Source organism: Xyrauchen texanus, chromosome 50, assembly GCF_025860055.1.
Source record: "Xyrauchen texanus isolate HMW12.3.18 chromosome 50, RBS_HiC_50CHRs, whole genome shotgun sequence".
NCBI classification, from domain to species: Eukaryota; Metazoa; Chordata; class Actinopteri; order Cypriniformes; family Catostomidae; genus Xyrauchen; species Xyrauchen texanus.
The window spans coordinates 9,348,163-9,370,244 of NC_068325.1; the positions used below are offsets into that span (position 1 = coordinate 9,348,163).

At 40.3% G+C, this 22,082-nt stretch overlaps 1 pseudogene; it reads left to right on the forward strand.

Annotated features, from left to right (window-relative positions):
• The first annotated feature begins 17,039 nt into the window (after window positions 1-17,039).
• Window positions 17,040-20,767, forward strand: LOC127640976 (probable splicing factor YJU2B; annotated as a pseudogene).
• The last annotated feature ends 1,315 nt before the right edge of the window (window positions 20,768-22,082 follow it).

Sequence of the window (22,082 nt, forward strand, 5' to 3'; positions counted from 1 at the left end):
AATGTAGTAGAAATTGGATGAGACCGTAAAATAGGGGTAAATTGCTTAAAGCTGTGGGTTATTTCAAGCCAGACTGGGGAAGACACGTCTTGAGGTTGAGCTGACATACATGGAGTTGACTAATAGCAAGGGTCACATTTTTGGCACTTGGGAATGTTGGAAAAACTGTTTAATTGATGTTATGGTACATCATTGAACTATAAATATACATTGAACTGCACTGTACATAATATAGAAAAGCGGCATTAGGGAAAAAGGAAAAGTAAGGGTTAACTGCATGAAGGATGGAAGAAAAGATCATAATTAAAAATAACGAAATATATGACAGAAGTTATTTGAATGGAAATTCCAAGAAGAATGTCTGTCTTCCGAAACATAAATTTGGGGATTTAAAGAAAATGTGATCTTTTTTTTTTTTTTTTTTAAACTTCATTCCTTATGTAATAATGAAGACATGAATCCTGCAATGCTGGAGGAATCAGTGAATACACATGGCTTACGGGAATATCTTCGCTAAGGCTGTAAAGACACTCACAGTAAAAGTTTACTGTTAATTTTAAAGGGTGATATTTATTGCTTTCTTTTTTTTATAAAACTTTTTATACATCACTTGCCATGTGCTCAAGATCATGATGGTACAGGCTTCTTATTAGAAAGATAATGTAATACTGATAATTCAACAAATACCTGACATTTTAAGCTTCCTGAGAGTATGATGATGTCATATGGAAAGTATTCTAATTTGCAGATAACTATGCTTGGAGACATTTGCTGTTACATGGATATATACAGTTTTATTTATTATAGTTTTGTCTATATCTTTAAAGTAAAATTTTAATTTTAGTCTAAAATCAATGGTGATTCTCAAATTCACTTTAAAAATAAAATACAAATCTTGGTAAAAAATACAGTGACCATATTTTACGGTAAACTACATTTTATAATATTTATTTATATAAACTAACCTTGCCGAACTATAAAAATCTGCTTATCATTTTAAATGTATTGTTAAACACTGTAGCAGCAACATGATGACATTTAGTTATACAGATTTTATGTTTACCCACAAAAACGCAAAACATCATCAGGGCAACACGTTTGACTCTAAAATAATGCAATAAACATTAACTTAACAACATAAAATAACATAGAACACCCCAATGTACATAACTAATATCCCAAATAAGAAGAAACATAACTATTTCCATAAAATATAATGAAATGTGATGGGTGATAGCAATTGTTTTTCAGGTTAACATTAACAATAGTTTGCTGTAAAATTACATGTACTGTATTCCTTTTGTTAAACGTAAAAAACATTTTTGTCATTGTATACTTTTTACTGTAAAATACATGTATTGTCTTGTTAAATATATTATATATTATTTTTTATTTTATTTTAAAATTGTTTCAATTTAGTTAAAACATCATTTGAAATAATGCAATAATATTACAGTAAAAAATATTTATTTAAAACAAGTTGGTTACTTTAAGGGCCGAAACATACTCTATTCAAGTACGTGAACGCAGACGCATCTTGCAATGCAAGCTTGATTTCACGCGTTTTTGTGTACACGTTGCGTTCTTAACGTTGCCACAAGGGGCGCTATAGTGAGAATAGAGTGTGAACTGTCCACTTCTGCAGTGAGTTTTTTCTTTCAACTAAACTACTGTCATAGCGGAGCAACAGTTTGAAGAGAATATTCCAGAGCATATAAATTAAAGTCAATGTATTTATAGCAACTTTCCTGAATAATAACACATCCAATTTTAACTGCACAGACTTTTGAAGGTAACTCTATCGCCCCCTTGATTACTGAGATTTGTTCCTGCCACGGTAATGCGGTGGCCAAGCGCTCACATCTGTGTTCACGTACTTGCATAGAGTATGTTTCGGCCTTTACCATTGCGGGAACAAATCTCAGTACTCAAGGGGACAATAGAGTTACCTTTAAACGTCTGTGCCATTAAACTGGATGTGTCATTATTCAGGTAAGTTGCCACAAATATAATGACTTTAACTTGCTCAGCAATATTCTAAACTGTTTTAGAATACTGTTGTTATAAACTGTTGCTCCGCCATGACAGTAGATGAGTTGAAAGCGAAAACTCACCGTAAAATTGGACAGTAGCTTCACACTAATCTCGCTATTGCGCCCCTTGCGGCAACGTTGAGAATGCAACACCTAAGCGACAACACGTGAAATCAAGCTTGTGTTGTAAGATGCGTCTGCGTTCACGTACTTGCATATAGTATGTTTCGGCCCTTAATGTGACTACCTTGTTAACCGTCAATGTTTTTTAAGGTAATATTTATACATTTAAGAAAAATTCCTAAATGAAAGCAGATATTGGATTGACTAAGGTTAAAAATGTTTTCCAGTCAGACATCCATCAATTTTAAAATAAACAAGATCAATGGAAAAGGAGTTCAGCCAATCAGACGGATGGTTAAACCTAGAACCATAAAACTATTTTCCTCACAGAGAAACTTCCAGAGAAATCCCTCGTCAACGAAAGAGTCTGTCTTAATTTATAGCTCTTAACCCATCCATCATGAAGTCTGGTTGGTCAGTTTCCACTGTTGCTGGTGCCATGCTGTTGGCTCAATGCTTTTTACAACCTAGTTAAAACTAGACATCTTCATGTAGGCCAGAGACAGGACTGCTCTCTTGTCCACAGACACATATGGGAAAGAGTGAACTAAATGCATCAGACAGAATGGATTTGGAATAGCGATTTGTCTCGTTCGTGAAATGAAAGTATGATTCATTCCTTTTTGATTCCTTTGTTCCTCACTCCTATTTGAATCCCAAGTTAAACTGAAATATGACTCATAACTTGCATGAACTGTGGAGATGATGAAAGTGATCAAGTTTAGAGCAAGTTTTTATTTTTCAGAAGTGATGCCATGCAGTTGTTTTGTTTTTTGTTCATTTGGTCTGTGTAAATTAGGCCATGAATTTGAATTGATTGAATGATGAATAATCAAGAGAAGGGGTATGATTTAGATATAGTGGGCGATACGATAACCCTTCTGGCATGTTCTGACAGAGGAATTCAAAACTGTCTGAATCTCATATCAAAGTGACAGAGTGAAAAACACTTACACTTGCACACTGTAAAACACATGGTGACATGGGAAGGAGGTGTGGACTTGCAGCCCATCAGATGGAAAGAGAAGGAAGGAGCTTTGTCTGTCTGATACAAATCACAAGAGCTCACCTATGCATGCACCTTTGGATTTATTCTTAAAGTCTCATTATTCATTATTATAAACATTCATTATTCATTGTTTTCTGATAAGACTAAGAAAAGTCAGTAAAGGGGAGACATCACAAAACGGTGTAGAACTGTATTGTGAGCATATAACAGCTCTTAAAATCTGCACTGAACAACTTTGGGTAGCCTTGACTGGGAAACATCATTGGACCACACCACATAATTTATAGTCAACATTCTTGTGCTTTGTGCTAAAACAATATTATCTTCTGTAAATTATTTCCCCAATAAGAGAGTTGAACTATTGAGCTTGATGAGAGCTCGTGAACATGATGAAGACTATTAGACAATCCCATTCTACCCATTTGCTCCCTCTATTTTTCATCGTTCTCTCTTATGTCCTATTATTAAAGGCAAAAAGTATAAACTCTGCTGAAACTTTGCTGAGTTTGAAATGTTATATTGGATTTCTGCCTGAATTTGAAATACTAAAAAGCTTTGTTGGTCCCACGTTAATTTTAGGTGTCTGGTCCAGGCTGATCCAGCAGATGGAAAATAACTCCAATAACTCAGATAATTTGTAGAAGGAATAAAAATGTTAATTGGTCAAATTTGAAATAATGAAGTAATGAAATAGGTCTTAAAGATATAACTAGGCCCGGCTCAACTAGGGCCTTTCTGTGTGGAGTTTGCATGTTCTCCATTTGTTTTGCGTGGGTTTCCTCCGGGTGATCCACTTTCCCCCACAAGTCCAAAAACATGCAGGTTAAGTGAATTGGAGACTCTAAATATATGTGTGTGAGTGAGAGTCCCCCAGCCACTGGGGGTTGCGTCAGGAAGGGCTTCCGGTGTAAAACTTGTGCCAAATCAAATATATATATATGCGGACTATCACAAAGTGGACCCTGCATCTACGCAGGACAAACACTAGGAAAGAGAGAGGGAGCTGAATAGTGGATTATAATTCATTACAAGCATAATATATAAGCAAAGAATAAAATAAAGAAAATCGTCTGTCCACATGCATCAGTGTCTTTAACTACTAATGTACTTACATTAAAATACACTCACAGAGTACTTTATTAGGAACACTATGGTATCTATATATCTGCTGTTGTAGCCCATTCGCCTCAAGGTTGACATGTTGTGCATTCTGAGATGTTATTCTGTTCACTACAAATGTACAGATTGATTATCTGAGATACTGTCAGCTCGATCAAGTCTGGCCATTCTCTGTTGACCTCTCTCATCAACAAGGTGTTTTTGTCCACAGAACTGATACTCACTGGATGTTTTGAAAGGGTAGCATTAGGTTTAGGGTTTAGAGGTCAGGTTAAGTTTAACTTGTATTGAACCCAGAATATTCTTTTAACTAGTTTAATCAGCAAGCATTCCTTGATAAGACCAGCATAAACCAGCTTGGATCAACAGGTAAATTCATGCTGGGCTAAGCAAATCTGTAATTTTCAGCAGTGCAATTTCTGATGGTGCAAGAGTAATAATCCCACTGAATGACAGAGAAACAGAGAAGATTCTATGATGTTGGAATGGTGTGAGGGGACGAGACATGATGAAGGAGGCTAGAGCTTCTAGTGCACTGGTCAGATTTACAGCATAAACGGCTCTTGCTTGGCGAGTTTGAGATTCCCCACTAATTCCCACAGAATGCTTCCTAACACTGGAACGCTGCTCCTGCATTCCTGCCCGGAGTAGACGAGCCCTATATGGGCCGGGCGGGAGGACTGCCGCTGCCGGAATGCACTGCCAAATGCACCACTGCCGAATGACCCCTATCTAAAACACTTTACAAATGCACAGTAGAGCATATAAAACACTTGAGTCTTTATCTCATATGTTTATTCACAAATATTCCAGTTTGGGCAGTAGGGGACTACGCCTTCATGGAGTTTTCCTCTCACAGCAAGCTTTAAAATATCTTAATATTTTGTATACTCCACGCTAGTGACCTGCAGCTGATATATCTAGCCTATATTTACTAACTGAGAGGCAACTGCAGCTAAATTTGAACCTTTCTTTGTACTAAAGCCATAATTGTGCAGGGCTGCATCCCAAAAGCATCGTAAGCCTAAGTAGATTGTAGAAACTATTGGCGCCAATGGTCTCTAAAATCAACTTAAGCTTGGGATGCTTTTAGGATATGCAGCCCAGATTGGGAATTTATTTGACTTAATAAATTACACAATGTGTAATTTCATATGGTTAAAAAACGCCACTGAAATTTCAAAAGTACAACTTATCTGCATTAAGAAGTTTCAAAATGTTTTAACTGCAATAAATAGACTCCAAAATGATGTTTATATTTTTGGTATCATTTTTATCTCATCTTATGTTTGTTTGCATGCTTTTAAAACCTACACATGGATTGGAAAAACCCTTGCTTATCCAAGTCTCATCCTCACCACCTGCATGTACAGAAGACAAACTCCAGAGATGTTCCACTAGTCCTCATGAAGGGAAAATGCTCATCTGCCAGTGCATTCCCAACTGGCAAACATGCCATGGTTATTCCGAGTGAATGTGAGTCAATAGATCATTGGATGGTATTTATGGCTGCCAACTGTGCCAGACATAAAGAAGTTTTCCATTTGTGAGGGTTTCCCTAGTGTTCATTAGATTTTGTATCTATTTAGATTTTTGATTAGATTGGCTCTTTACAGTATATTAAGGATAACTAGAATGCTTACATGACAAAGTTACTGTAAAACACTGAAGTGAATATTTTGTAAATAGAAAAGGTTTTAATTTAGTTTTACAAAGGTTTGTTTTGTAAATTTGTTATTTTGCACAAACTCTACTGTACTGCATGTTATAATAAATTCTAAAGTACATATACAATTTACAAGGTAATTTTGCTGGATATAATGACATTGAGTATTGCCTCAATAGACCAATAGCGCTACACTGTTTGAGGGAGCAGAGGCATCATTGATTTCATGAACTAGTCCTAAATCCACAATGTAGGACTCTTTATCTTATTTATAACATTGGGTACAATTATGTGCAGTTTTTAAAAGGATTTGTGTAATAGATACATTTATGTGCATTGTGTATTCTCATTATTTTTATACTTACCTACCTAAAATATTTCTGGTCCAGTTATTTGACTGGACGAACGGGTTCTAACAGTTCCGATAATTAGCACTGGAAAGTTTCACTCCTTGAATTACTCCTCTTCACTCTTTGATTGATTATCCTGTTCTGGCGTCTTCTGGAACTGTTTTCATTGGTGAAGCAAAGCGTTAAGTCTGAAATACCATATATATATATATATATATATATATACGCAGGGTTGGGGGGTTAATTTTCAATGTATTCCACTACAGATTACAGAACACATGCTGTAAAATGTAATTTGTAACGTATTCCGTTAGATTACTCAAGGTCAGTATCATATTGTAAATACTTTGGATTACTTCTTCAGCACTGGTAGATTATTTTCACTTGTTTTGACTAAAAATTCAGTACAGTAAGTCAAAATACACAACTTAAAAATACATTCTCTGAAAAACCTAAATATGCAGTGTTGTTTCTAAAACAAGATTAATTAAATTGATCTTGTTTTAAGGATTGTTAGATATTTTTTACAGGAAAACAATACAAACATTAATATCAAGAATATGATTTTTTCCCTAATATCAAAGGTCTTACTAGGAAAAATAAAATTATGATTCAGTGTGAATATTCTTGATATATTCTAAAAAATATGATCGTGTCTGGTAACATGTGCATGTAAAATGGCTAGAAATAGCATTTTAGCTTAGCGTAAAGCTAACAATTTACACAAGATTTATTTCAATTTCTTCTGCTTCAAACTGACTTCAAACGTACTTCTCTGTTTGCCTGTATGAATGTAACACATCATAAGAAAGTGTTTCACCGCTGTTCAAATGCACTTTGGATCGTATCATTTATAAGTATAAATATTTTCCATCTGAATTAGGACTAAATATTAAATGAAACAAATGACAATAAAATGCCAAATAATCTCTTCAGTAATCAAAATACTTTTGAAATGTAACTATTCTAATTACCAATTATTTAAATTGTAACTGTAGTGGAATACAGTTACTTATATTTTGTATTTTAAATACGTAATCCTGTTACATGTATTCCGTTACTCCCCAACCATGTATATATATATTTGATGTGTGTTTTTATATCTGAAAGACGTTTCCTCTCAGGTGTAAATAAGACATTCAACAGATGTCTTGTTTGTAAATCTGATCAAAGATATTTAGCATATATTAAAAAGAATGCAATACAGACATTTCACAGATGTATATGCACTATCTTGAGCTGTTGTGATATTCAGCAACAATATTGATCAGGCTTCTGTTGATAAAGAATAAACACCCACACACTTCAGTCCAAATGTTATATAACAAAGAGATAAGCTACTATTCTTTTAAATGGCTTACTCCAAGTAATACAGTACTTAGTGGGTGACAAAGCAGCAGACCCAAAAAGGGCAACTATGGCAAATATACCAGGGGACTACATATAAGGCACTTGAAGACCCGTAAAAGCATGTGACTTCAAAATACATTGAAATGTCTCAAAAACAGTAGAAAATAATCAGATGGCTTCCAGACTCACTGGATGGTATCACTGTCAGATTCAGCAGTGGCACAAGAATAATAATTTTATAATGTCTCAGAAACAGTGATAAAAGGAGCAGTCAGTAACTTCAAAAGGACCTGTTATTACTTAAACAGTAGCAAAAGGATGGCAAAATACAATCAGGCTGTAATGATACTATAGAGGAGATTAGGTATGAACCCAGGTGCGGGAGCTTTATTCAAAGAGTGCAGGACAACTGGATAAACAGGATACAGTCTTTAGAATAGTTCATAAGTTTAACATGTCCACAGGAGAGTCTCAAGTCAACTCAGCATTCATCCATAACAGCCATCAAGGTCATTTCAGGAACCAGTGAGTGAAGACATAAACCAAAACTCATGACAGGGAAGTATCACTGGTAAGCATCACATTTCTTCAGAAGCAGGGATAACAAATCTCAAATGAGGAATGAAACTCAAACAGAAATGTCTCTTTGCCCACAACTGAAATGGAGATCTGAACATAACAGGTTACTCAATGCAGGTTGGAATAAACATAGTAGTTCTAAAATATAACTTTGAAGTAGCAGAGTGAATATTCTAGGAAAATCAAGAAATAACAGCCAGGAATCAAACAAGGAAAGTCTCCTTTTCAATATAAAAAGCACTTGTAGAAAGCACTTATCTGAAGTCCAATCTGAGACACATATAACATCCATGTAAACATAAGACGGAGAGTCCTTCCATTAGTGCACAGAGAGTAAATATTACAACATTCAAGGCCAGCCAAAGACTGGATACAAAACCCCAAAAAATTGCCCCTCTAAAAAGTCAGTAAGTAATTATTCTCCATTTTTTAGCTAAAGTTAGCTTCACCGGAGCAGCACCAAGTAAGCAGTCATGTAAACGATGTCATGCGCTCAGCAGTCTTTAGATGTGGGTTGGGGAGTTTACATTTTAAAGAGACATGACAACTAGCCAATAAACAAACTTAATATAAATTATTGTAAATATACATATAGTATCCACAGCATGAATTTAATCAGATTTGTCATTATTATTTTTACTAAAATACAAGTATCTTTGGGACTCCCCTAAGTCTATTTTTTACTTCTTATGGGGGGTCCCAGATCCCACCAGCCCCCCTCAATTCGAGCACTGCTCACAGCCTCATTGTTGTTCCTATTAAAAATCAAAGATGGCGCTGCTGTGAATAAGGTCTATACCACTGGTCTATTAAATGCTTGATTCTGATCGGTTGACGGATGTTCTAATGTGTGCAATTATTTTTCAAGGAAACGCACAGCTCTGAAGTAGTTCAAGGTCTTGACCACATAACGGTTCCATATACATTTTTCAAATTATGTTATTTCAAAGAGCCCTACAGGATATCACAACAAAATAACCAGTTAAAACAAAGACATTGGTTTAAATAAATTGGTTAAGAATGCCAAACAATGTAGAAAATATAATGCATTTATTTCAATTATGGTTTAAAAGAGCCCTCAAGCTCCCTTGTGTTCCCCACACTTAAACACGCTCACACACACACGCACACACACACGTTGAGACTCGAGTCACGACCAACAAATAGAGCAGCACCCCCATGACTTGATCAATAAAACAATTTTTATTATCCGAAATAACTTTTAATGTTTCAGTGTATTTCACCCTAATCAGCATCCTTCATTGCTAGTTCTAAAATGAAATTTCAAATTAGCAATGAAGGCTTGAGCTGTGTCAAAGCTAGATACACTTAATCAATACAACAGTTTCTGTATTATCTGAAATATCTGTGTGAAAAACACTCACGAGGACATTATACATGTAACGCACACACTTCAGGCCCAAACATACTTGTGAGAGAAAAACAGAGTCATCATGTCAGTGCACTACTGAATCTCAGTTGGGAAAAAAAAATAAAGGTTTATAATTAGAATAATGCGACACACATCTCGGCGATTTTGAAGAGATGTTACTACTGACAAGAGCTTTATGTTTACATTTTTAGAAACTGTCATCTTTTTGCACTACTGAGTACTGGTCGGCGCTGCACTGTCTATTGTCCTGTTCATTGTCAGTAATTTGTTGTACTGTCCTGTACTTTTTGCACATGTTTGCACGTGCACTTTATATAGGTATATATAGGTAGTTTATATAGGTATTTTATTTCGTTGTGTAGTCTCATGTGGTCCTATGTTGGTCCTTTGTTGTTTTTATGTAGCACCATGGTCCTGGAGGAACGTTGTCTCGTTTTGCTGTGTACTGTACTAACTGTATATGGTTGAAACGACAATAAAAACCACTTGACTTGACTTGACTTGACTTTAACAAAAAAGGTAATCCCAGAAGCGATCTCTCAGTTTCTGAGTTCCTCTCTTTTGATCCCTCAAATACAAACACACTACCTCATTACTTCAGTAAGTCCTCCAGTAAAGCAGTGCAAGCCTCGCTATCCTCTGTTGCTAGTTCTAATGTGAAGTTTTCGAATTGGTAACCAAGGCTTCGCTTCAGCTGTATTAAAGTAAGATGCTGAATCTGTGGCATAAGAAAGTAGTTCCTCTCATAAGAGCATTTTAGGGACAAAAACAGAAAATGTCTTGAGATGAAACCCTGAAAGATGTCTTAAGGATTGTTGACAAATAATGCACAACCGAGGTCCACTGCGCATCATGACTACATTACCACCATTACAATTCAATAGTCCGTCAACAATTATTCCTTAAAAATGTATCATTAGCAAATTCTACATAAATATTACTGTACTCACCATATAATTCAATTTCGATTTTAGTTTATGGTGCAGTGATGCTGATATGAACACAAAATATTCTTAATTGAAGTCCCAATTTGAGCTGGATACTATAAACCTTATTAACAGCAGTGCCATCTTCGATTTTTGACAGGAATGACAAGGAGGCTGTGAGGGATAGACCTAGTCTCTTCAACGAGTTGTACTGGTGTTTTTGTATCTTCCGCTGATGAAACATTGAACAAATATATTTCCAAGAAATTTCAGTAGACAAAATACTCCAGACAACATTTGTTGTGGAAAATTAGATGTGTTCTTGGAGCTTTTTGATAGCTTTATACAGTGCATGTCACTGAAGACGGTTAGTTTATCCCGAACAGCCTCGTTTTCAAAAAAACTAAGATGGCGCTACTGTGAACAAGCGCAGTTCGGAATTGCATACAGGCATACTACTACTTTTTGTGGCATAGACAGAAATGGCAGGAGTAGTATCACTCAGCCAAGGTCTATTTGAATAATTCAGCGCTGTTTTCCTCCGCTCAACACGTGGCGCTCTTGAAACACTCGTACAGCTTTTACTGTGACGTAGGCAACGAGGAAACTCAGACGTTGTTTAGTGAGGATTAAATGCACGAAATGAAATAAAGTTGCTTTTCATGGTGACGTATTATTTTTCACGTTTTGTATATATGAATTGTGTAAAGAGCAAGCATGCGCTTGGTGTTCCCTATCGAGAGGTCTCTCCTATTGCGTAAGTAGCTTACGCTATGGGAAAACTCCATTTCTCGAGAAATATTGAAGTCTTTATGTAAAACGCATTGCAGCTGCACAGCAGACAGTAATGAGCGAGGCAGCTCGGTCATTGGCTGTGCTGCGGCAACTGCTCGAACCAATGACGGGGCGACTCTGAACGCGCGACCAATGGGCGCTGCCTGCGTCGCAGCGCTCAGAGCCCGCCAAAATTAGCATAGGCAGGCTATATAATGGGCACCCCGTCATACGAGTTCCTTTAGATTTAATCTCCTTCAGCGAAGACCACCTCTTCGCTGGATCCTCCGGATTGTTGGAGTCTTTCGCCTGCCGTTGACAAGCCTACAGCAGGACTGCTAAGAGGACGCCGGCGCCTTCAGCCGCCTTCGAAGCCTTCTGCTACGCCATCCGGCGCACATCACTATATCCTTTTTACTAAGCTACTTTCAAGTGTTCCGCCTTTGCGACACTTTTTGTATTTAGTAAAAGAGCAAATTCGAGGCGTTGTTCCAAATGCCTTCGACCTGCGCCTCGTGCAGAGGCCTTCTTCCTGACAGGGACCATCACATTATCTGCACTCGCTGCCTGGGACCTGACCACGCAGAAGCTGCTTTCACTCGAGGCGGATGCCCCGAATGTGACTCCCTGGGCCTCAACGAGCCGCGCGCTTGCATCGCCGCCTTCGCCGCGAATGAGCCTGCTACCACCGTGCTGCCGTCCCCTCTGTTCGAGCCGCGCAAGAAAAAAGCGCCGCACACGGAGGCCGCCAGAGCATGCGGACTTCAGTGATGTCACGCCGGGCCAGTCCCCGCGTGCTTCACCACCACCCGAGAACTCCCCGCCGCCAGTCCAATTCACGCAGACGGACCAGCACCCCTCCAACAGAGTGGTGGGTCTCATCTCGTTCGGCGCGCCAGGGGACGACGGTGAAAAGGATGACAGCCTTTCCAATTGGTGCTGCATCCGACGACTGGCCGGGCTCGGCCTTCGACCCCGCGCCGTCGACATTAGCGGACACGGGCACCAGCACGGTAAGAGAGTTCGCTGAACGCTTCACTGCAGCGAGCAAAACGTGTAAAACATTACCCAGTCCACTTACAGGCGGCTGGAAATGTCTGTACAGCAGTCAATGGGCCAGTCACAGAACTCGCTCACCTGCAATCAAATGCCGTTTTAACGGCAACACACAGAAATCACAAGAGTCATTTTCTGCCTGCGTCACTAAGGGGTCACGTGTCCACACTGAAGCGCGCACTCCCACATATCAATACTGTCCAAACAGTGCCGAATACTTTCCCAGCTCGAGCTGATCGCCCCATAAATGTAGATCGTGTGCCTATTGTCATGTATGCACCACTACACACAAGCACTGTTCCCACAGTTATAAACACTTCCCCAGTAAAAGCGGGAAATACTATAAATGTAGCGCGCGTGCCTGCTGTCCTGCACGCACCCCTACACACAAAACACTGTATGAATGGCCAAAATCCCCGCCGCTAGCAGGAGGCTTTATGAAAGTGGCGCGCGTGCCTATTACAATGTATGCACCCCCACCCATAAGCGCTGCCCATACAGTTCCAAACAGATCTCTGGCTCACGCCGCGAGCATAGAAACTCCCCGCAAAGAGCGGGACGCTTTATGGAAGTGGCGCGCGTGCCTATTACAATGTATGCACCCCCACCCGTAAACACTGTCATTTCAAACATTTCTCCGGCTCTTGCTGCGAGCATTACGGAGATAGCGCGCGTGCCTGTAATCTCACACGCACCCCTGCACTCAACAAAGCTGCTCAGCGCGCCCGCGCCTCTGAGAGCTGTAAACTCAGTGTTAGCACATTTTCTGCCTGTGTCACTAAGGGGTCACGTGTCCACACTGAAGTGCGCACTCCCACAGTTACAAACACTGTATGCATGAACAAAAACACCCCGCCGTGAGCGGGAGGCTTTATGTAAGTGGCGCACGTGCCTATTACAATGTATGCACCCCCACCTGTAAACACTGTCTATACAGTTTCAAACATTTATCCAGCTCACGATGCGAGCATTACAGAGATAGCGTGCGTGCCTGTAAGCTCACACGCACCCCTGCACTCGGCACTCAACACGGCTGCTCAGCGCGCACCTGCGCCTCTGGGAGCTGTAAACTCAGTGTTAGCACAAGGCAATTTGCCGGTGGGGCCCATACGTCACTGCGACACGCCCCAGCCAACATTCAGCCCATATCTGTGCGAGCAAAAGCCTGGGAAAAAATCCCCGACATGCCAAAATGGGTTTTGAACATAATAAAACACGGTTACTCACTTCAATTCGCTCGCAGACCACCCCGCTTTTCAGCGGTGGTCGAGACGAAAGTGAGGAAAGATGTGTCACATGTTCTACGCACCGAGGTGCTCGAACTGATAGAGAAGGGCACTATAGAAACTGTTCCTCCCTCTATGAGCGAGGCGGGTTTTTACAGCTGCTATTTTCTCGTCCCGAAACAGGACGGTGGCCTCCGCCCCATCCTAGATCTCAGACATCTGAACAAAGCTTTTATGATTCGCTCGTTCAGAATGTTAACAACCAAACATATCCTCGTGCAAGTTCGCCCCGGGGGTTGGTTTCTATCAGTGGATTTGAAAGACGCTTACTTTCACATTCCGATAGCGCCTCATCACAGGCCTTTTCTGAGATTCGCTTTCGAGGGACAGTCATACCAGTACACAGTACTACCATTCGGCCTATCATTGGCCCCCCCGTACATTCACGAAATGTATGAAATGTATGGACGCGGCACTTTCCCCCCTGAGACAGCGGGGAGTGCGAATACTGAATTACCTCGACGATTGGCTAATCATAGCACAATCAGAGGGTCAGTTAAAGATGCACAGATCTTGGATTATCAGCCATCTAGAATGCCTGGGTCTGAGAATCAATTTTGCAAAGAGCCAGAACATCTCTTCTGGGAATAGTGCTAGACTCTCATCAGAGCGCGCGCTCTCTATTCGACACCTTGCAACATCATTCAGAGAGGGCGCGCGCGCCTCCGTCAAATGATTTCAAAGTATGCTCAGTCTCATGGCCTCGGCATCAGCTGTACTCCAGCTAGGATTGTTGCACATGCGTCCTCTCCAGCGCTGGCTCAAGAGCCGTGTCCCCACTCACGTGTGGCGCTCGGGCCACTTTTTGATCAGAGCGAATCACGGCTGTATAAAAGCCCTGACGCCCTGGAAAACCATCAACTGGCATCAAACCGGCGTGAGTCTGGGCGTGAACACGCAGAGAAAAATGATCACGACAGATGCCTCCAAAATAGGATGGGGGGCCCTTTACGAGGGCAGGCCTGTCTCCGGCTTTTGGTCAAACCCGGAAAAGCGCCTACATATAAACTGTCTGAAAATGAAGGCAGTCGCCTTGGCTCTCAGAGCCCTGCTTCCGTACCTGAAAAACGAACACGTCCTGGTCCGAACGGACAACATGACGGTAGTTTCGTATATAAATCGCCAGGGTGGACTTAGGTTGAGCTCCTGCACTCTATGGAGGGCCCTCCATGCATGGCCCCTCAACGGGTTCCCGAGAACCTCCCCAGTGGAGTTTTGAGAACCATCACTGAGGCGCGAGCACCCTCTACGAGGCGCTTATATGCCCAAAAGTGGAAAGTGTTCAGTGACTGGTGTGATACCAAAGCTTGAACCCCAAATCGTGTGAGATACCAAGTGTACTCGCCTTTTTGCAAGAGCTGCTGGAGGCGGGCCGCACACCCTCCACGCTCAAAGTCTATGTGGCTGCCATAGCGGCGTCGCACAATCCTGATAAAAGGACATTCATTAGGGAAAAACTATCTAATCATTCGTTTCCTAAGAGGCGCTAGGAGGATTAACCCTCCTCGCCCCCCCTCGGTGCCGATCTGGGACCTGGCCACGGTCCTGGACACACTCAAGTGTGCCCCGTTAGAACCTCTCTGAACCGTGCACCTTAAACAGCAAAACTGCGCGCTTGCTGGCGCTCGCTTCAGTCAAGAGAGTGGGCGACCTGCATGCGCTGTCATCAAGCGCTGCTTGCCTGGAATTTGGACCTAACGACTGCAGAGTTGTCCTTAGGCCAAAGCACGGGTATATTCCTAAAGTGCTCTCCACACCCTTCAGAGCACAGGTGATATCTCTGGCAGCGCTATCGTCCCCAGCAGACGAAAGCGACGCTAATTTACTCTGCCCCGTCAGGGTGCTCAAGAGTATATTTGGAACGTTCTGCCCTGTTCAGACAGACGGAACAATTATTCGTATGCTTTGGCGGCCGCACTAAAGGTCTCGCAGTCTCAAAGCAAAGAATATTGCGCTGGATAGTGGATGCTATAGCGCTAGCTTATGAAGCCAAGGGCCTTCAATGCCCCTTAGGCGTCAGAGCTCACTCTACGAGGAGCATGGCCTCCTCGTGGGCTTGGTCGAGTGGGATACCCATTTAAGATATTTGTGCGGCGGCAGGCTGGGCCTCGCCTTCGACATTTATCAGGTTTTATAACCTACAGGTCCCCTCATTGCATTCCAACATTCTATCAGCCTGACTGTAGAATGGACTGGAGTATGTATATGCTGAGCATTATCTCCTCCCTTATAAGGTCCGTCTCTGACCGACTTAGAGGATTTTTTATGCATATCAGTACATTGAAAAATGCATTCCAACATTCTATCAGCCTGACTGTAGAATGGACTGGAGTATGTATATGCTGAGCATTATCTCCTCCCTTATAAGGTCCGTCTCTGACCGACTCAGAGGATTTTTATGCATGCCAGTACATAGAAAAATGCATTCCAACATTCTATCAGCCTGACTGTAGAATGGACTGGAGTATGTATATGCTGAGCATTATCTCCTCCCTTACAAGGTCCGTCTCTGACTGATTTAAAGGATTTTTTATGCATATCAGCACATAGAAAACTCAGTACATAAGATATGTGCTTGTGTTTGTACTATGAGCGCCCACCATGGACCACCTTGGAAGGGCTCTATACTATCCCATTATGTAGCTCGCCGTTGGCCGGCTCGTGGAATAATCACTTTGCTTTAAGGCTCAGGCATCTGCCTCTGGCTTTATAGAGCGAAGTCAGCACGCACGGCGTTTTACATGGTGTTCCCATAGCGTAAGCTACTTACACAATAGGAGTGACCTCTCGATAGGGAACGACTCGGTTACTAACGTAACCTCGGTTCCCTGAGAGGAGGGAATGAGTATTGCGTAAGCTGCAGTGCTTGTGCTTGGTCAGTTTGCTTCAGTCGATTGAACCTAAATGAACTCGAATGACGGGGTGCCCATTATATAGCCTGGCTATGCTAATTTTGGCGGGCTCTGAGCACGCGAACGTGAGGCGAGTCGCCCCGTCATTGGTTCGAGCAGTTGCCGCAGCACAGCCAATGACCGAGCTGCCTCGCTCATTACTGTCTGCTGTGCAGCTGCAATGCGTTTTACATAAAGACTTCAATATTTCTCGAGAAACGGAGTTTTCCCATAGCGTAAGCTACTTACGCAATAGTCGTTCCCTCCTCTCAGGGAACCGAGGTTACGTTAGTAACCGAGTCGTTTTGTTTTGATGTATTTCATCTGGTTTGGTGTTTTTTCAAGACACGTTTCAGATATCGACGAATAACAAATACAATCCTAATGAATACATTATTTAATTCGAGTAATGTTACAATGGTTTAACGTTTAATGTTTTTACACTCACAGTTTCTCTTGTCATTTATTAATCTCCCTTAGTTCCATGGTACATTTACTGGATCACCTGGTAATGCAGTACTTCAGTATACTATAGCACTGAGCACATAGTGATTTCCTTGTGTACCACGGTAAGAATACTTTGCAATATTACTGTTTAAAGCACAATGTGTAATGTACAAGAAGTTGACACAGCTTAAATGTCATCCTCAAAATGTGTAATTGTGTTTTATCTATCATTCAATCCTCTTCTTTTTTTACATATTATCTGGAGCTGATCCTAAAGCAGCAGAATGGTACGGACCCTCTGTTTCCTTCAGCTTCTCTACAGTTGTAAGGTTTTTGTTTTTATCATCAGAAACATTGGTTGTGTTAATGATTGCTCTTTGTTTTAGGGTGAGAGGAAAGGAGTGAACAAGTATAACCCCCCCGGATTTCGATCCAGCAAAGGTGAAAATAGCTTAATTTCTCCACTGTATGGCAAGAGTGCTTTTGAGCAGGCCTGTGTGTTACAAATATGTCTCCTCAGATATATAACTGTCTCTCTCTCCTCACAGCATGGCTCCATCAACGGCTACTGGAAAACTCACCCGCTTCGGGAACGAGCCAGGAAACATATATGTCTTTTAAATTGCTTTATATTGACTCTCTGTGCCTTATGTTTTCAGATTTCAGATGCCCTATAATATTTGGTGTGATGGCTGTAAAATCACATAGGCATGGGTAAGACTTTAAACTTGTACACTTGTGCAGTGAACATAATTTACATTTTCATTCATGTCAGATAGATAGATAGATAGATAGATAGATAGATAGATAGATAGATAGATAGATAGATAGATAGATATTTACAATGGCAAAAAGTGTGTAAACCCTTTGGAATTACCTGCATTTATGTATAAATTTGTCTTAAAATCTGGTCTGATCTTCATCTAAATTACAATAATTAACAAACACAATCTGTTTTAACTAATAACACAAATTGTTGTATTGTTCGTGTACATATTGAATATATAATTAAAAAATTCACAGTGTTTGTTGGAAAAAGTATGTGAACCTCTAGGCTAATGATATCAATAAAAGCTAATTAGAGTCAGGAGTTGGCAAACCTGGCATCCAGTTAATGAAACAAGATTCAAGGTGTGGGTTAGAGCTACTTTGACTTATAAAAAACATTTAAACATTTTGAGTTTGCTATTCACAAGAAGCATCTGCTGACGTGGACCAAAGAGATCTCAGAAGACCTACGATCAAGAATTGTTGCTTTGCTTAAAGTTGGAAAGGGTTACCAAGTTATCTCGAAGAGCTTAGATATTCATCTGTCCACAGTTAGACAAATTGTCTATAAATAGAGATGATTAAGTACTGTGTCTAGTCTCCCTAGAAGTGGCCGTCCAGCCAAGATGACTCAAAGGGCACACCGCAAAATGCTCAGTGAGGTAGAAAAGAACCCAAGAGTGACCGCTAAAGACATTTAAGGAATCATTGGAACTGGTTAACATCTCTGGTTCATGAGTCTACTATTTGGAAATCATTAAGCAAGCATGTGTTCATGGCAGGCAACCACAAATGAAGCCGCTGCTTTCTAACAAAAACATTGCTGCACTCCTGAAATTTGCCAAAGATCAACTTGACACTCAACAATATTATTGGGAAAATGTTTTGTGGACTAATGAAACTAAGGTTGAATTGTTTGGGAAGAAACACAGCACTACATATGGTGTAAAAATGGTACCACAAACCAACATGAAGTAAATCCACTACAGAATGGCTTCAAAAAAGAAAATCCAACTTTTGGAGTGGCCCAGTCAGAACCCAGACCTTAACCCAATAGAGATGCTGTGGAATGACTTCAAGAGATCCATTCACACCAAACATCTTAAGAATATGGCTGAACAGAAGCAGTTCTGTAAGGAAGAATGGTCCAAAATTCCTTCTGAATGTCTAACCTGCTCTGCAGGTCTAATCCGCAGAGTATTTCCGGTAGCTGCATATTAGAACCTCAATTTGAGGCTATTGTTGCCAAAGGAGAATTGACAAATTATTAAATACAAAGGTTAACTTTTTCCACATCACTGTAAATGTTTAATGGGATGTCTTCAATAAAAACATGAAAGATTATAATTGTTTGTGTGTTGTTTGCTTAAGCACTTTGTGTTTGTCTATACTTGTGACTTGATGATGATGAGATCAAGTTTTATTGCAAATGAATGCAATAAATTTAATAAATTAAAACCAGCAAATACCAGCAAGTTTTTGCATACTTTTTCTTGCCACTGTATATTGATAAATAGATAGAAAAAAGGCCTCTTCACATGCGTATAGTGGAGTTATTTGTTGACTAATAATTGAATCTTTTGTCTCAGAAGGGGTCCGATACAACGAGAGAAGAAGAAAGTGGGGAATTACTACACAACTCCAATATACAGGTGCATGATGCAGCTCATACACCGCAATGGAATATCCAGAGGCAAAGCATGTCAAACTGTGGACTCAAAATTTGTTTTTTGTGTGACCACAGGTTCAGGATGAAGTGACACTTATGTGTCAACTACATTGAGATGCAGACAGATCCAGCCACCTGTGATTATGTCATTGTGAGTGGAGCCCAGAGAAAAGAGGAAAGATGAGGTATGGCTGAAAACGAACAGATTCTCACTACTGGTGCGAAACACATACAATCTCTGATACAGTGTCGGCAAAAATATTTGGACATTTAAGTCAAACTTAAAGATGTATGAATGTTATTTTTTACATTTACAGACTGATGTATGAATTTTATTGCATTTTATAGGAAAATGTCAATGCAAGTGGCATCTGCCTACCTTTATCAAAACTAAATTTGAAGTGGTATTCATAAGGATTTGCACCTCAATTATGATGTTATTTTTTTATTTATTTATTTTTTTTATGCACCTCTATTAGAGCACAGTGAGCAAGAGAAGCTGGAAACGGATGCTATGTATAAATTAGATCACGGTGGAAAAGATAGGAGAAGTTGCGTGCTGCCATACCATCTCTCACTGATCTTCAAGAGCACAAGTCTGGCTGGAAAGACGACTTTCAGCTCAACAGCGCCCTCCGCAGGATATTCAGAGTACGTACACGTTGGCCTCTGCATTAGATTTGGTCTAATTTTGGAAGTTAATTTTCCAATTGGTTTGTATATTTTTTAATGCTTCCCTCCTGAAGCATTTATATGTTAATTTGTGGTTTACATTTACAGACTGAGAAGAAAGTGATAGCCGAAGAGGAGGAAAAAGACAACGCAGTGCGCCTGAGGACTGGTCTGTCCATCCCTTTGTTACCAGAGAAAGAAGAGGATAAGAAGCTGGCCTCACTGCTCACCTTCCAGAGCCCCGACTGTAACCTGCATCTATACAATGAGAAAATTGTTTCATCAATCTCAGTTTCAACACTTCTCCTCAAATGTGTTCCATATTTCTCCTTGCTCTTTCTCCTTCAGCATATGAAGACAGACAGCAGACAAAAAGACAACAAATATCATCTCGTTCTTGGTTTGGTAGCCCCTCCTCAGCAGTAGTGGGTGCCGCTGGTAGCCTCTTGCAGAAGTTAGGACAGCAGGGTCGAGGAGCAGCTGTTGCCAAAGCACTCGGCTCTTCTATGCCTAGTTTTCACATCCTGGTATGCAGGAAGTTAGAGGGAGGCAAGACTGAAAATGGCAACTCTATAGCTGCCAACTCTTCCCCTGATGTGAATTTAGCAGCTGTGGATATTGAAGATTGCAACGACTCAAACAAAGACAGACCCTAACACATTTTTTTCTCTCTCACAAATACAGTGGATGAGAACAAGAACATAAAGTCTCAAAACTGCATTACAGAGACACAAAGAGGAAGCACATCAGAACATTGTGGGAAAGAGGAGGATAATGGCACTGGTTTATGTGCTGGAAAGTCTCTGGTTGCAGATTACAGTGACTCTGGCAGTGAGGTCTGATGTAGACTGAAGATTAACTTAGGGCACTGTGTTGGTTTCTACTTGTAGCAGTCATCTTATATTCAGTGATGAGTTATTATATTAAGATTGTATTAAATATTCTTCAGAATTGAGACTTCAAGTTCTTTTTAAGTGTTAAACATTTAAATTATTCAAATTCTTTTGCTGATTTAACCTATTTGTATTCATTATTAAGAGCTGTGGTTGTTCAATGCTCTGGAAACCACTAACAAGCATCATGGTATGTAATTGTCAACTGTCGCATAATATATACAATATATACATACAAAATAATGGAGAATTCTACACATAATGTTGCATTTGTGCTTGGCTAAAATTTCTGCTGCATTTGGGAGATACAGTGCACCATTTTCCCCACACTTTCTTTGTCTTTTATAATTTTTGTGGTTTATTATCATGAAATAACACTGACATGATTGATGTATGTCCTCAGGAAATCAGAGACCCTCCCCTCAAAATGTCAAATCAAATGGTTACAGGAGATGCATTTGAGATGCATGTGTTCCATTGAAGTTGGATGTAGGATATTTCCCTTTTATATCACCGACCTCCAACCATAAAGGCATTCTGTTTCCAGATGCTCGGAAGATGATGTTTAAGGCAACAAAACTGCAATACTCCCATTAGCTTAGCAGGTGTTTGTCTGTCCCCAGAGATGTCTCCTAGCAACTAAATTGATAAACAAAGCTAGCATTTGTGCCATTTCCACATGAGTTTCCAAGTTGGAAGTCAGAATACAAGCAAAGTTTCATTGCACTTTTCCTACTTAGAAGTTGGAAATTATGACTTTCCAAGTTGAATGAAATTCAGCAAAGGTGGAAACAGGAATGCTTCTTTGCTGACCACATGTGATCAGCTCCCCTAAAATGCATGTTAATTCCAGGATGAAACAGGGCCATAGTGTTCTATTTCATGATATCCTTCTATTTCTTTTATCAAAAGATCATACTCACTGGCCTGACTCTGATAATCATTTCTTCACTCTGGAAGCTACTGGCTATGCATTGTTAGCACTGATCAAAGGAGGTCACATGGAAGAGGCAGCCGCCCCCTTTCGATGGCTGAACGAGCATCATGGCATTGGAGGAGCATAAGGCTCTACTCAGGT